We start from the raw sequence: 13,931 nt of genomic DNA, 5'->3' as shown, positions 1-13,931 counted from the left end.
TGCATGGGGCCGAAAGCAAAGGAGGAAGATAGACACTCAGCACAGCCCGTCCTTCACTCCTGCTGGCAAGGATCAAAGCGCCGACAAGCCTCCAAAAGCAGTGCTGCAATCGTTGTTGTGAAATCTTATCTGCCTGTTATCAGGCCTTCCAACCCAGTGTTTTCAAGGCTCTGAAACGCTGGAGCTTATCAAAATGGGGTGGACAGCACCGAGGGAGTATAAATATTAAACCACCCGCTGGAAACATTCCGCCCCCGTCCTCCTAGTGCTTATAGAGGAGAATGGTATTATCCCTGCCCCCCAGTGAGCTGGGGTAGGAGAGGGCAGGGAGGAAGGAAAACAGGACATCGCACAGCTGAGACATAGCAATTGTATGAAGAATAGTTACTCTCCCTCTGTATCGCTTAAGCGGCGATATGCATCCCTATTCAGAGGTTCCTCATCTGTAAAATGAGGGTTCGGGACTTACCCACAGTCACCCGGCTCTCCCATCCCAGCACAGTTCCTGAGCTCCTTGGCTACCCTGTCACGAACCGCGTCATCCATCTTGAGGGGAGAAAGGGAACTCTTTTCTGTCCACTAGTGATCAGGGTCACGCGTGCGGAGTAGGGAAGTGCAGGCTTGGGTACAGGGGGGAATCAAAGGTCCGTGAGCCATTGCAACAAAGGGTATGTCTACATCTAAAATTTTGCAGCGCTGGTTGTTACAGCTGTATTAGTACAGCTGTATAGGGCCGGCGCTGCAGAGTGGCCACACTTACAGCAACCAGCGCTGCAAGTGGTGTTAGATGTGGCCATACTGCAGTGCTGTTGGGCGGCTTCAAGGGGGGTTCGGGGAACGCGAGAGCAAACCGGGAAAGGAGACCAGCTTCGCCGCGGTTTGCTCTCGCGTTCCCCGAACCCCCCTGCAAACCGCAGGGAAGGAGACCTGCTTGTTCTGGGAGCGCGAGAGCAAACCGGGGAAGGAGACCAGCTTCGCCGCGGTTTGCTCTCGCGTTCCCCGAACCACCCTGCAAACCGCAGGGAAGGAGACCTGCTTGTTCTGGGAGCGCGAGAGCAAACCGGGGAAGGAGACCAGCTTCGCCGCGGTTTGCTCTCGCGTTCCCCGAACAAGCAGGTCTCCTTCCCTGCGGTTTGCAGGGTGGTTCGGGGAACGCGAGAGCAAACCGCGGCGAAGCTGGTCTCCTTCCCCGGTTTGCTCTCGCGTTCTCCGAACAAGCAGGTCTCCTTCCCTGCCGTTTGCAGGGTGGTTCGGGGAACGCAAGAGCAAACCGCGGCGAAGCTGGTCTCCTTCCCCGGTTTGCTCTCGCGTTCCCCGAACCCCTGTGCAAGCAGGTCTCCTTCCCTGCGGTTTGCAGGGTGGTTCGGGGAACGTGAGAGCAAACCCGGGAAGGAGACCAGCTTGATTACCAGAGGCTTCCTCAGGTATGCTGGGATACCTGCTTATTCCACGGAGGTCAAGAAAAGCGCTGGTAAGTGTCTACACTTGATTACCAGCGCTGGATCACCAGCGCTGGATCCTCTACACCCGAGACAAAACGGGAGTACGGCCAGCGCTGCAAACAGGGAGTTGCAGTGCTGGTGATGCCCTGCAGATGTGTACACCTTCAAAGTTGCAGCGCTGTAACTCCCTCACCAGCGCTGCAACTTTGTGATGTAGACAAGCCCAAAGAGTCTGAGCAGAAAACTCATGTCAGGTTCATTCATCTACAAATTGAACCAGGTGATGGCTATTGCCTAGTTCTTCCCTGTACATCAGCAGGAAGGAAAATGGATGTTAAAGCTAGAGAAGATCTTGCAGGTCATCTGTGAAGGATGGAGTGAGGGACTGGCTGGCAGCTGTTCTAATTCCCAGCACTGATTTATGGGGACCCAATTTTAGGCTCTCGGGCTTGATTCTCAGAAGTGCTCAGCACACCCAGTTCCAGGGGAAGCAAATGGGAGCTGTGGGTGCTCAGCACCTCCAGAGACCAGGCCTGCAGGTGATTCAAAAACAAGGGGCCTCCTTGAAATTCTTGGCCTTAACCCTGCTGTGCTTCAGTTTCCCAGTCAAGGAAGGCTTAGTCTATGCTTAAAAGTTATATCAGCGTATTAGTGTGACGGGTTCCTCCTGGGGTACCACTAGGGCCGGCTCCAGGCACCAGCAGAGGAAACACATGATTGGGGCGGCATTCCGGTCATTGTTGAGGTGGCACAGTCTGGGTGGCTTTTATTTATTTTATTCCTTGGGTTGGCAAAAATGGTAGAGCCGGCCCTGGGTACCAGTGAGCCCTCTGACCCCACCAGCCCAGGCTTGCTCTCACAGTGTGCTACTGGGCCAAGCCGCAAAGCCCTCCACACTTGCACTTTCACCAGCATTCACACAGGTCGGGATGCACCCAGCTGCAGTTACATGCAGGCTTCTCTAACCACCAGCCTCCCAGCCTCGTATGTGGCCAGTATATGGGTTTAATACCCAGTCTGCCTCTCCCTCGATGTGAAGAGGACCATGCACGCTTGTGGTATCCAAACTGAGATTATCGGCAGATTAGCCTGGTCAGTCAGGTTATGGGGAAAAACCCCATACCCGGATCGATGTAATTTCACTGACCAAACCCCTGGCGTAGATGCAGTTGTGTCAGCAGACAAGGGCTTCTGTCCACATAGCTACCAGCATTTGATCAGGTGGGGCTCAAACGCCTCTGTCAGTGCAGGCTGCGTCTACACTAGGAGGCACAGACTCCGTAGTTTAGGCTCCTACGTTAAATTAAAGGGCTGCTCTATACCAAAAACTTCCATCCCTAGCTCCGTCTTTCTGGAATGTGAAACATCCACACACACGCACCCCCCCTCCAAGATGTAGCTCTGCCAATGTAACCTCCCTACCTAACTACCACTTCTCAGGGAGGCGGGTTAACTCCCGTGAGGAGCCTGCCTCCCATCGCTCCAGTGCGTGTCTACACTGAAGCGCTGGGGCTACGCCACTGTAGCTTTATACATGTAGACGCAGCCTGAAGATTTTACTTCCTTGCTCGGTGTTGAAGGGCTGCACGTCCCTTGGCCAGGGAAAGCATCAGAGCTTTTAGTAGTGGGGAGGGAATCTGCTTTCAGGCCAGCCAGAAGCTAGCAGGCGTTGCATCGATTAAGCAGTGAAAGAAGGGGCCCTGTGCGGTGACGGAACATCCCGCATCCTCTGCAGTGAACATCCGCAGGAATGCTGCAGTGCAGGCTGTACATGAGAAGGGCGAGATGGGGGGACTCTCCTCCAACGCTCCTTCCCGGGCTAGGCTGTTCACGGCTGGTTACGGTGCTACTACCAGTCCCAGGGTGCATCTACGGTCGGGGGAATGTGATCATCTCCACCAGCACCGGATTCTAGCCACTGCTGGTGGGTTAAGGGGCAGCCCAGGCCTTTGGCTGCACCCCGGCCATCTTCATCAGCAGAGAATGCAGGGGAGAGAGGAGTGATCTGTTTGTCCGATCAAAACCACATGCCCAACGTGCGTCAGGGATTTTACAGTGATCTTTGGTCTGTTCCAGGCACCTCTTCTGCTGGGATCTCAAGCAGTGAACTAGCTCTTCCCCTGCCCCAGGAGGCAATCTGAGGTACAGGGGTTGCTGAAGGAGTCAAAGGCCGAGTTAGAAATAGCAGCCAGGAGACCGGGTACCCAGTCACCGGCTTTCACCACTAAACTGTGCTCCCCTTGTTACAAAGCTTGAGGTTCTCCTGAGCGCTTCCCGGGCACTCTCTGATCCTTTACCACTAATGGCCGTTGCTTAAACACACACTGATCGGCTGTAGCTGGGCACTTCTGCCTTGGCAGCATGGCAAGTTTCCTTTCCTGGGGTGTGGCTGCAGCCCCGTTTGCCCCCACACCTGGGGTGGCAGCTGGCCTGCAGGATTCAGCTGCCTGCAAGTGGATTGCGCAGGGCAGTCTCTGTGCCTGTCTCTGGCTCGCCCTGTACCCTGGCAGCGGTGTACATAGTGTCCTGTTTCCAAAGCCTGACGGCTGCAGGCCAGACGATGGGCCCCTGTCTGGCAGAGCCACACAAAGCTCAGTTTGTGTCTTTGGTCCATGCTGCTGGGCCCCAGCAAAACAAACCCCCGGCTGGGCTGGGCGAGGCAGGGGGGAGAAATAGACCCATGGTTGTGCTGCCCTCTGTGGGGCTGCAGCAGCCCTGCGTGCCAGAGGCTGGGCTGAGCCTGTGTGATGCCAGGATCCCCTCCTGGCAGGGCGGTGGATGGAGGCCCTATGCTCCCAGGGGCTGCCAGCTCTGCCAGTGCCGTGCTGGGCGAGCAGATCACCTCCCTTTGCTGCTGGGTGCCTCCTAAGGCGGCGGGTGCCCTGCTCGGTGGAGTGCTGTCACAATTAATTGAATGGGGTGGGGGGGGGTGACATTTACTAGACATTTTTAATTCTCCGCAGGCCACCTTGGCCCAAATCACGCCCCACTGCAGTGGCAGCTACTTTCTTGGGATCTGGGTTATCAGAGCAGCAAGAGCCCCCAGCTGAGCTCAAGGTGCTAGGCGCTGTACAGAGACAGTCCCTGCCTCAAAGAGTTAGTCTAAATCAGTGGTTCTTAACCTTTACTGTAGCCTGCACCCTTTTGGGTCTCAAAATATGTTCTTGCACCCTTAAGCCTAGATATATTTTTGTTTGTATATTACAGTAATTGTTAAAAATGTATAATGTTAATAAATACAGAGGTTTGATGAAACAAAGCAGTTGTACTTACGTGCCTGTGCTTAATTTGTGTTTTTGATGATTTGCCTTCTAAAAAATTCTGGCATGTCTCGCACCCCCAGAAAGGGCATCTAATGCTGTCTTTGTGTTGTCAGCCTTGGCTGGGAGGACTAGCTCAGTGGTTTGAGCATTGGCCTGCCAAACGCGGGGTTGAGCGTTCAGTCCTTGAGGGGCTATTGAGGGATCTGGGGCAAAAATCCATCTGGGGATTGGTCCTGCTTTGAGCAGGGGGTTGGACTAGATACCTCCTGAGGTCCCTTTCCACCCTGAGATTCTGTATCTGACCCCAGGTTAAGAACAGGCATGGAGCAGGGCAGTACTAGCCAGTCAGCAGCAGACCCAGGAACAGAACTCAACTCTTTTCTCCCAGTCTATCCAATGCCCTAGCCGCTGTCACATCCCCTCTTTGTCTGCTAGAATCCAGTCCCCTCTGGGGTGGGCAAGTCACTGCAACACCTTGGTTACCATATCCCTCCCCCTAGTCCCTAGGGACCCAGCAGCATAGGGCAGTCTTGGCACTGAGATGTCTCTGCTGACTGCAAACCAGATGCTAAGTGACTTTGGGGACCATGAGATGTTTTGATAAGTGGAGGCTGGAGGCTGACAGGTGGGATCAAAAACAGGGCTTTTACTGACCAAAGCCACTCGAAAATATTGCCCTTAACTTCAAAGTTTCCCCAGCTAATAAATCAGTGTTGTTATGGCTACAGGCGCTAATGTCATATGCGTCAGGAATCATTGCACCCAGGATGAAGCTTTCCATACGGGTGGGGGTTGCATGGACTAAAGCATCCTGTGAAGGGGCAGCTAAATGTGTTTCAAGGTGTCTTTGTGCAGTGTATCGAGTGCCCAGAAGGTGTGAAGACCCAGGCTACCTTTGGAGACCATTGGGAGCTGAGCAGTTTTGCTCTGATGGGGGTGACAAAGTGGGAATTTTCTGCAATATTTTTATGAATTCTCCATGTGCCTCCAGTTCCTTCTGTACTGGCGTTGAGAGCCAGCGGGCAGAGCCCAAGCCAGGGGCGTTTGTGCCACGGTGCCGGCTGGGCTGAGAAGAATGGGCTGTTCAGGCCCAGGCTGGAACGTGCTGAAACCGACTTGGCTCAAGGGGGCGAACCCAAACAGACAGTGGGAACCCCAATGGCTGGGACATTCACAGGGAGCTGCCAAGCGGAGGGAGATGGTTCTGCTTCTCTGCTGAGCCATGAAGGGCAAAGTTGCCAGCTCGAGAACAAAGGGGAGAAGTGTCGGATGGCTGGACTAAGGGCTGCCCTGTGGAGAGACGCAGGGCGCTCACCTGGGACTGACAACAGGGCAGAGAGACAGCGGGAATGGATTCCACAGCAGCTTGGTTAGAATGGATTGTGCTAACCTAAGGATTTCCCAGGGCTGGGTGCCAGCTGCCTGGAAAACCCGACTCTGCTTTGAAAAGGCTGCCTGGTGTCCCTGCAAATACCCCCGGAGGTGTGTGTCTGACCTGGGGTCTCTCTGGGCTGAGCTCACGGTGTGAAGCAGGAGTCTGGCGGCTCAGTCTCGGAGGCAGTGAGACCCCAAGACCTGCCCTGGAGAAAGAGGGGTTTCTCCCCGGGCCTGTGGCTGTAGCAGCATCGAGCAGGGATGCAGGTGGCCAGGCAGGGTCTTAGGGTGTGTGCTGACAAGAGTGATGGGCAGAGGGGCACCAGTGCCCCCAGAAGGAGGAAGGGACCATGGCAGCGAGCAGGCTCATCCGCCTTTAGAAGCAGACCGTGCCACACGGGGGCATCCCTGAGAACCCTCTGACTTCCCTGTTTCTTGGCCACTGACTCTACCTGTCCCAACCAGTGACCTTTCCAACCCAGCCCCCCCCCCGCCAGAAACAGTCCAGCAGAGCAGCCCCCGAGTCACCACGCTGGGGCTTCTGGGAGACAGAGAGGAGGCTTGCGCTTGCATTGCTGCTTGATTCCCTCTGTTCCCACCTGCCCGGCTTTAGCTCCCCATGGAAGGCCAGGGGCAGGCAAGACCCCCACACTAGGGGGTTGCCAAAGGGAGCCGAGTATGAGCCTGGGGTGGGATTGTGTCTCAAGGAGAAAACGTATAACGGCATCAGAAAGCACCAGTGTAGCTGAATAGCAGACGTGAAAGGGAGGAATGGGATCGTGTGATCAGAACGGGGAACTGGGAGCCAGGACTTCTGGGTTCTACTCCCATGGGTAATGGCTAAAACAGAGATCCCCAAATCGTGAGGTTCGCCTCCTGGGGGGACACGGAGGAATGTTCGGAGGTGGAACTATCCCCCACAGGGGTGGGGAGGGAGCGCCACCCAGCTCTGCTCCTGGCCCCAGCCCAGCCCTGTGCATAGTCCCAGCTGTTGGCCTCGGCCTCCAGCCAAGCCTCCGCTCCTAACCCCACCCTGCGCTGTGGCCCCAGCCTTGGCCCCTTACCCCTGTCTGTGTCCCCCACTCCCAAAGTGGAGTCTTCACTCCCTGCCCTGGCTCTGGGTAAGGGGGGGGGGTCTCACGAGGTAAAAAGTTAGGAGGTCACTGGGTTAAAGTAGGAGACTGGGAGTTCAGGACGCCTGGATTCTACTTCCAGCTCTGGAAGGGAGTGTGGTTGGAGCAGGCGGCTCAGACTCAGGACTCCTGGGTTCTATTTCTGGCTCTGCCGTAGGGACTTCTCACCCAAAGCAAGCAAAACCAAACCAAAGCCCCCAGGGATATGTAATGTCTGCAAACCATTTCAGACCTTCCTCCCACATGCATTTGGAGTCCACGGGGCTTAGGCTAAAGGCAATGATTCGAGAAGTCTTCCAGTTAGAAGCTTCACTAAACAAAGACATTCAGAGACAAATAAAAGCCACAGGAAGTAACATAAAGCCAGTTACCTGATGGGTAAATGAGAGGAGATGAATGTCGCTTGGGATGATCAAAATTCATACAAACTAAAGCCCGAAGGCGCTAAGTTCCTCCAAGTATTACTCTAAAGTCGTTACGCTGGTTTCACCGGAATGCACTATTCAGACAGCAGCTCTTGCCCGAACATGCAGAACGGAGCCGTCTGAAGTGTGGTCAAGCTGACCCCGAGAACTAGCAGCAAGCTGCAAAAATTAACTCCAAAGTTAAACATCCAAATAACTGAACAATCGTTTTATTTCAATGCACAACAAAATATTTCCTCTGGTGTGAATGAAACCAAACTCCAGGTTCTGAACAACGTGCCCCTTACAGCTGTTATATTGTCCACAAGAGCAGCCAGACGGGGTCAGACCAAAGGTCCACCCAGCCCCAATATCCTGTCTGCCAACAATGGCCAGTGCCAGGGGCTTCAGAGGGAATGAACAGAACAGGGAATCAGCAAGTGATCCACCTCCTGCCGCCCATTCCCAGCTTCGGGCATGTTGTAAACCCCAGATATGCTCAGAATAATTCTAAAATCTGCTTTGTAGTTTTTTCTGATCACCAGTGGGGCATAACCACACCGGAAATGTAACTAGTTCGGTGGTTTGCAAACTTTTTGAGCTGAGCTGCCCCTCTCCCCCTTTGAGTTACAATTTGGGGTTGCAAAGAATCCTGTGGCACCTTATAGACTAACAGACGTTTTGAAGCATGAGCTTTCGTGGGTGAATACCCACTTCCTCAGATGCATGTAATGGAAATATCCAGGGGCAGGTATATATATGTGTGCTAGCAAGCAAGCTAGAGATAACGAGGTCAGTTCAATCAGGGAGGATGAGGCCCTGTTCTAGCAGTTGAGGTGTGAAAACCAAGAGAGGAGAAACTGGTTCTGTAATTGGCAAGCCATTCACAGTCTTTGTTCAATCCTGAGCTGATGGTGTCAAATTTGCAGATGAACTGAAGCTCAGCAGTTTCTCTTTGAAGTCTGGTCCTGAAGTTTTTTTGCTGCAGGATGGCCACCTTAAGGTCTGCTATAGTGTGGCCAGGGAGGTTGAAGTGCTCTCCTACAGGTTTTTGTATATTGCCATTCCTAATGTCTGATTTGTGTCCATTTATCCTTTTCCGTAGAGACTGTCCAGTTTGGCCGATGTACATAGCAGAGGGGCATTGCTGGCATATGATGGCATATATTACATTGGTGGATGTGCAGGTGAATGAACCAGTGATGGTGTGGCTGATCTGGTTAGGTCCTGTGATGGTGTCGCTGGTGTAGATATGTGGGCAGAGTTGGCATCGAGGTTTGTTGCATGGATTGGTTCCTGAGCTAGAGTTATTATGGTGTGGTGTGCAGTTACTGGTGAGAATATGTTTCAGGTTGGCAGGTTGTCTGTGGGCAAGGATTGGCCTGCCACCCAAGGCCTGTGAAAGTGTGGGATCATTGTCCAGGATGGGTTGTAGATCCTTGATGATGCGTTGGAGGGGTTTTAGCTGGGGACTGTATGTGATGGCCAGTGGAGTCCTGTTGGTTTCTCTCTTGGGTTTGTCTTGCAGTAGGAGGCTTCTGGGTACACGTCTGGCTCTGTTGATCTGTTTCCTTATTTCCTCATGCGGGTATTGTAGTTTTGAGACCACCATCAACCTCAGCCTGGACTAATCTACACGGGAGGTCCACTTTCTTGACACCACGGTGCAAATAAGTGATGGTCACATTAACACCACCCTATATCAAAAACCCACCGACCGCTATGCCTACCTTCATGCCTCCAGCTTCCATCCCGGGCACATCACACGATCCATTGTCTACAGCCAAGCACTGAGGTACAACCGCATCTGCTCTAACCCCTCAGACAGAGACCAACACCTACAAGATCTCCACCAAGCATTCTCAAAACTACAATACCCGCATGAGGAAATAAGGAAACAGATCAACAGAGCCAGACGTGTACCCAGAAGCCTCCTACTGCAAGACAAACCCAAGAGAGAAACCAACAGGACTCCACTGGCCATCACATACAGCCCCCAGCTAAAACCCCTCCAACGCATCATCAAGGATCTACAACCCATCCTGGACAATGATCCCACACTTTCACAGGCCTTGGGTGGCAGGCCAATCCTTGCCCACAGACAACCTGCCAACCTGAAACATATTCTCACCAGTAACTGCACACCACACCATAATAACTCTAGCTCAGGAACCAATCCATGCAACAAACCTCGATGCCAACTCTGCCCACATATCTACACCAGCGACACCATCACAGGACCTAACCAGATCAGCCACACCATCACTGGTTCATTCACCTGCACATCCACCAATGTAATATACGCCATCATATGCCAGCAATGCCCCTCTGCTATGTACATCGGCCAAACTGGACAGTCTCTACGGAAAAGGATAAATGGACACAAATCAGACATTAGGAATGGCAATATACAAAAACCTGTAGGAGAGCACTTCAACCTCCCTGGCCACACTATAGCAGACCTTAAGGTGGCCATCCTGCAGCAAAAAAACTTCAGGACTAGACTTCAAAGAGAAACTGCTGAGCTTCAGTTCATCTGCAAATTTGACACCATCAGCTCAGGATTGAACAAAGACTGTGAATGGCTTGCCAACTACAGAACCAGTTTCTCCTCTCTTGGTTTTCACACCTCAACTGCTAGAACAGGGCCTCATCCTCCCTGATTGAACTGACCTCGTTATCTCTAGCTTGCTTGCTAGCACACATATATATACCTGCCCCTGGATATTTCCATTACATGCATCTGAGGAAGTGGGTATTCACCCACGAAAGCTCATGCTCCAAAACGTCTGTTAGTCTATAAGGTGCCACAGGATTCTTTGCTGCTTTTACAGATCCAGACTAACACGGCTACCCTCTGATACTTGACAATTTGGGGTTGCACCCCTCCCTCAAGCCAGACAAAAACAGACACATGGAAAGTAGGCTTGTTAGCCTCCCCATAAAGCTAGGGGAGACTTTAGCCCAGCCTGAATTGAATTCCCTACACCTGCACGTTTCAAACGCACAGCTACTTGCCAGAGGCATTGCCTATCTTGTAGCCAGGTTGCCCCACAAGGGCCAATATGTGCCCCTCCCCCCTTGGGTGTTGGGGGGGAAGGTGCATGCCAGGGACTCTGGGGGGCAGAGCCAGTGCTGGGCAAGGAGGCTGCGGGGAGTGGAAATCGGCATGGCAGATGTTGACGCTGACTCACAGGCTGGGTGGCCCGCTGAGGTGAGTCAGGGGTGGACACGGCCCTTCCTCTCCACCTGGGCCAGGCCCCGCCGCACTGGCATAAGCCACCTGCTCTCACCACACACACACACCCCGCGAACATTCTTCCATGCCCCCCGGGGGGGCATACTCCACAGCCTGAGTTACCGCTTCCCTCTCTCTGAGTTTCTCAGCTTCAGAGGACCTGGGGTCCATTCAGGGTCATCCTCTTTGCGCTCTGTTCTGACTTACCTTTTGCTCTGGGCTTTGCTCCCTCGTTAAGGCCGTAACGAGATCCATTCAGCGAGGTTGTCTTCCTGTTGCATGCAGCAGGTTTCAAGGTCTCAGCGCTGCCCTGCGGGCTGTGCCCACTTCAGATAAACCAGACTAAAAGTGAAAACTACACCTCATGGAAATCCATGGGAGTTTGCCATTGACTTCAGTGGAGCCAGGTTGTCACCTTCAAGCTCTGGATGGAGGCCTGGTGTCTCTCCTCCTCTTAGCTCTTTCTACAGCAGGATGCCAGGGCTGCGTCTTTATCTCCAAAGGCTCTTTTTTCAGCCGCTTGGTGATATTGGCTAAGTTTCACTTTACCCAACAGCGCTAGTTTGGTTTGAAGAGCCTGGAGCCCAGGATGTCCTTTGTCCCAGTATCTCCAGTCTCTCTTTGATGGCTGCTACAGTGAAATCTCTGGCCAAGCGGACACTGTGGGGGCAGAGGGCTTTCTTCAGAGGGGGAGGGATAGCTCAGTGGTTTGAGCATTGGCCTGCTCAATCCAGAGTTGTGAGTTCAATCCTTGAGGGGGCCATTTAGGGATCTGGGGTAAAAATCTGCCTGGGGATTGGTCCTGCTTTGAGCAGGGGGTTGGACTAGATACTTCCTGAAGTCCCTTCCAACCCTGAGATCCTATGACTGGGACCATTTTAGGGAAGGCAGCTGAGGAGCTGGGCTGGGGCTCAGGTCCAATTGCCATGGTAGGGGCAATGATTCTGTCCCCAGACTGCACCTTGGGGCTTTGAAAGGCGGCGCAGAGGTCAGGAACTGAGTTGTGTGGCAGACGGTGACTCCAATAGCCCGGTACCCCCTAGCACCAGCGCGGGTCATTGGAGACTTGACCGCCACCCAAGTCTAGCTTGGGGGAAGTAAAGGGCTGGCAGTATAAGATGGAGGGGGTTACAGGGAATATCGCCTTTACTCAGTGCAGGGTCTGGAGTGCCAATTCCAATTTCCATCTGTCTGTGGTTCCACAGGCTGGGCAGCAGAGGGCACTGCTCTCCTGCAGATGCTGGGCAAAGACAAATGATGGAGTAGCTTCTGCTGAGTCTCCTGTACCCTCCTGGATCTCACCCACCGCCAGGCTACTGCAGCTGCCCGGCCACAAGGCGGGCTTGTGGGAGCTGCCCCCCTTCCTGCTCTGCTCAAGTCCGTTACCAGGAGCCCGGGCAAAGGAAGAGGCTGCCAATCAGTCCCCTGTTATCTTTGCCTTTAGCTCAGCCAAGCATTTCTTGGAGCTGTTATGTGCTTGGCACCCTGTGGCCACCTGCAACCCCACAGGTGACAAAGCGGTATCGCCCCCATTTTACAGGTGGGGAAACTGAGGCACAGAGCTGGGCCACAACTTGCCCTGGGTCACACTGTGCTAGAGGTGTGGAGTTCAGGCCTCCCATGGCTGTGCTCAGAGCCCTAGGCCATGCTGTGTCTGTCCATAGGTCGAGACTCTGTTTGGAGGCACCGAATCTCCCCACCGATTCTCCTGCCCCTCCCCTCACCCCCTTGTGCTAAGACCTGCAAACACTCGTCATCAGCTAGTGTCTCCGATACTTCTCTGTGAAACTCCAATGTGCTTTCAGACAATCCCAGCCCAGCCGCGAGCCCGGCCAACGTCCCCTCTGCTGGTCTCCACTTGAGTGAGGAAGCAGGACTGGGCCCCTATCTCCTGTGTCACGTGCATCTGTACTGGGCCTTCATCCCCTCTGTCTTCCTCCTCCTCTTCTTTTCTCCATTTCCTGCTCTGCAGCCACCTCCTGCCCTCTGTCTGTCCCACCTGCCAGCAGCGAGCCCGGATCCTGCAAAGGGTCTAAATAGGGAAACAATATGTGAATATTTATAACCCAGGTTTCAGGTTCAGCCTGCGGAGCTGGTAGGTGGAGAAACCGCCTTGTGCTCAGGGCTCCTCTGTCAGCCCCTGGCTGGTTTTAAAACACAAGAACTGTGTCCATTTCGCCCTGCTTCGGTTTTGCTTGCAGCCCAGAAGAGATCAGGGAGGACGGGAAAGAAATAGCCCAGGCTGGAAGGAGGCTGCCTATAAGCTAATGACTGTTCCTCGTGGAAGCTGCTTCCACTTCTGAGTATGGAGGAAAAGTGGAAGGGACAGAAATAGCCCCAAGAGGCCAGGAGACAGTCTTGGGTGTGATGGTCCGTCGCACACTCCAGCTATGCCGAGCTTGGCAGAAAATGCCAGAGCATGGTCACGAGGCAACCGGCTAACAACGGGGCTGGTTTGTCTCCACTGAGAACTCTGCGCCTTCCAACGGGAACTGCCATTTTGGCAGCAGAAAGGCAGGGTGGAGCACTGGAGCAGGTGCTGGCCTGGCACGCAGGACCTCTTTTATGGCCCTGCTGTTTGACTTTGGGCAAGTCACTTCTCTGTGTCTCTGTTTTCCCCTCTCCCATCCATATCTGTCTGTCTTGCCAAAACTTCTCAGCACAGGAGGTGTCTCTCCCTCCAGGGTTCTGCTGACAGCTGGGGTCTCTGGCCTTGTAGTAATGGAAATAATAAAACTCTGAAAGATTAACTCTAGACATACTTCATCATCCAGAGAGATATCATCATCATCCAGCCTTCTTCATCCAGAGATAGCAAAGCGCTTCACACAAGGTCATGTTGTCATCTGCATGGTACAAGTGGGGAAACTGAGGCACAGAAGCGGGGGTAGGGGTGTGACTCGCCCAAGGTCACCCAGTGAGCCAGCGGCAGAGGCAGGAATAGGACCTCTTCATTGACTATGAAGTCCAGGATCCGAGTTCCCCACCTCGTGTTCTCATTTCCACCTGCGTAGGATGGTCCCAGCACAGGATTCTTCTCTTGCATCGATGGTAACATTTCACGCTGGGGTAACTGA

The sequence above is a fragment of the Gopherus evgoodei genome, chromosome 22 (genome assembly GCF_007399415.2).
Source record: "Gopherus evgoodei ecotype Sinaloan lineage chromosome 22, rGopEvg1_v1.p, whole genome shotgun sequence".
Classification (NCBI taxonomy): Eukaryota; Metazoa; Chordata; order Testudines; family Testudinidae; genus Gopherus; species Gopherus evgoodei.
This window is presented reverse-complemented; position numbering follows the sequence as displayed.